Source organism: Apis dorsata, unplaced genomic scaffold, assembly GCF_000469605.1.
Source record: "Apis dorsata unplaced genomic scaffold, Apis dorsata 1.3 scaffold_949, whole genome shotgun sequence".
Lineage (NCBI taxonomy): Eukaryota > Metazoa > Arthropoda > Insecta > Hymenoptera > Apidae > Apis > Apis dorsata.
In genome coordinates, this window is record NW_006264058.1 from 29,382 (window position 1) to 32,049 (window position 2,668).

Genomic DNA, 2,668 nt, shown 5'->3' on the forward strand with positions numbered 1-2,668 from the left:
AATAATGATAATCTGTTACAACGAAACGAGAGAACTTACACACACACACATACACACACATACACACGCGCGCGCGCGGAGAATATTTTGCAAGTAACTGCGGTGGATCGAGATCATTGTGTGGTGAAATAACACGTAATTGCACGTTCTCTTTCTTATTTCTCTATCGAAATAAAGCGTTTCTTGTTCAAGCGTTGATCGTAAATGTTGTGTGGATAGAACGAAGAATCGTTCCACGTGAGAGAACGTGTAGAACAAAACTTGAAAGTGATGGCGATACCGTCGGTCTTCTCTCCAAAGTTAACCAATAAGCGAGCGAGGAAATAATATATATACATATACTATATATATAGAGAGAGAGAAAGAGAGAGCGGCCACGGTTGTGATAAGCTATTAGTTAAGTTAAAAATTAGTTGATTTACTAATTGGTAAATTAGACGAATCGTCCTAACCGGTTAGTGCGGCTTCATTGTCCTGATTTGTTGTTTGTCATTTCTTTTATTCTTTCCTGTGTTATTTTTAATAAATTCACGGATTATTTTGTTTAAATGTGCCTGTGGTTTGTTTATTTATTCATCCCCGTTTATATATCTCCTTTTTTTTTCTTTTTCTTCTTTCAACATCTTTATAAAAATATATATATATATACATACCTTGATTGAAAAAGTTTGACAGAAACGAATTGGATTTAAATGAACTTTCGATTGAAAGTCAGACTTTCAGTGTGATTTTATTTCTTCAGGTTGTACACATGATTTCAGTGAATTAAAAGAATATGGAACATGGTGAAATCTTGATGATTAAATGTTAAACATTTTTTAATTTTTTTCTTTTATATTCATGAACACATTTTCTGGTACGTATTTCGACTATGGATAATTTTCATTTTCATTAATATCTAAAGTAAACGATTTGATCGATGAATTCTCATTAATTATATATTATATATGCAATTAATATTACAATTAACATGGAAATGTTTGCATCAACCAATATATTACTGTCAATAATAATTGTAATATCTTTTGTTTTAAAGGTTAGATACGCTTTTCGAAATGTAATAATTATTAAACATGGATCATTTAAATTTGAAATATTAATTTAGAGATATGTGGATAAACAAAGATTTAACTTAACCTATAATTTACTCGATTATTCAGCGCCATTTCTCACGATATATATCCCGAGTCAATGCACGAAACAACAGCAATAAAAAAAAATGATTTTTAAGCGGTCACTATTCAATATTGTTAACGATAGTTTTATATATATATATATATATAAATAGTCAATCGAGCTGCGAACACGAGAAAGAAGAATAGAAATTTAACGAAGAATAAGATTGTTATGTTGATTCGAGGCCTCTTGTGTGATTCAGAATTATATTTTTATCGTTTAAATAATAAGGGAGGGGGAAAGCAGGGGAAAGACCCAAAGTTTTTTGTAAATTTCTTCTTGTTCATGTTCGAAAAACGAATCACGCTTCTTTTTATTTCTTTTTCAATAAGAAAAAAATTTTTTTTTGAAAAATTACTTTGTCCTCTAAATTTCCATCCTGTTTGCAATTATCGTTAAATTTTAAGATAACAAAAAGAAGGGAAATTTATAACGAAAGATGGCGAATAAATTTTTCCCATTATTTTCCATTTTCTTATATTTTTTTTTTTATTTATCCTAAAAAACTGAAAGAGATTAATGGTTAAAGGAAAGAAAGAAGCGTAATCCGCAAAGCTCGAGGAATATAATCGTTCAACGCGATAATACCAGATAATTGTGATAAAAATTTAAGTGAGAGAGAGAGAGTGAGTGAGTGCAAGAGAGAGAGAGAGAAAGAGAGAGAGGTGTAACACAAGCGATGATATACCAATAGTTAGTTAGTTAATAATTGAACACATAGAAGTAGATAATTTTTTAGAGAAAATAAATTACAGGGAATATTTATACATACGCGTGCGTACAAAGCAAAATATATATACATATATCTATATATATATAATAGTTGCACGCGTGCATGTGTAAAGTAAATATAAAACAAGACGAGATTTTATCCACGAAGCAGACAAGTGATCGATATATATATATATATATAATTGATTTAAGGGCTGTATTAATCTACACGTAAATTAGAAAAGGATAGACAGAGATATACAGTACGATTAATCGATGAAAAGCATTAGAATTAATTATTATACCGATTAATTAATTGAATGCATACACGTGTATACATTTAACAGCAGCAGTAAAAAATGATGTACTTGTATACATAAATACCAATACAATATTATTATTACAATTATTATTATATATTATACATACAAATATATTATATTGTATACACATTAGTGAATGTTCAATGTTGAAATAAAATACATATACGTTGTTTACACCATAACAGGTTATATCTTTCCGTGTTATTTTTCATTCACAATTCCTTCGTTTATTTCGATCATTACGATAAAACTGCATCATGTTTTATTACTAGTCATCATCATTCGAATTTATTTTTTATCCAGCATCTTTTCATTTTAACGAGCAAAAATGGAAAACTTGAACGAATCTCGCTGAGATCTAGAAGCACTATTTAAATTATTTATATCCGAAAAAAAGAAACGGCGAAAAAGAGGAAGTGACGTAAATAATGCAAAAAAAAAAAAAAAAATGAACGAAA

General features: G+C 28.9%; 1 long non-coding RNA gene across 1 annotated transcript in view; it reads left to right on the top strand.

The window, feature by feature from the left end:
* The window catches only part of LOC116186577, a 7,383-nt gene extending 4,982 nt beyond the window's left edge, over nucleotides 1-2,401 (top strand). The window contains exon 2 of the long non-coding RNA XR_004151598.1: nucleotides 2,060-2,401. This is a non-coding gene — a long non-coding RNA (uncharacterized LOC116186577). The remainder of the gene's footprint in view (nucleotides 1-2,059) is intronic.
* The last annotated feature ends 267 nt before the right edge of the window (nucleotides 2,402-2,668 follow it).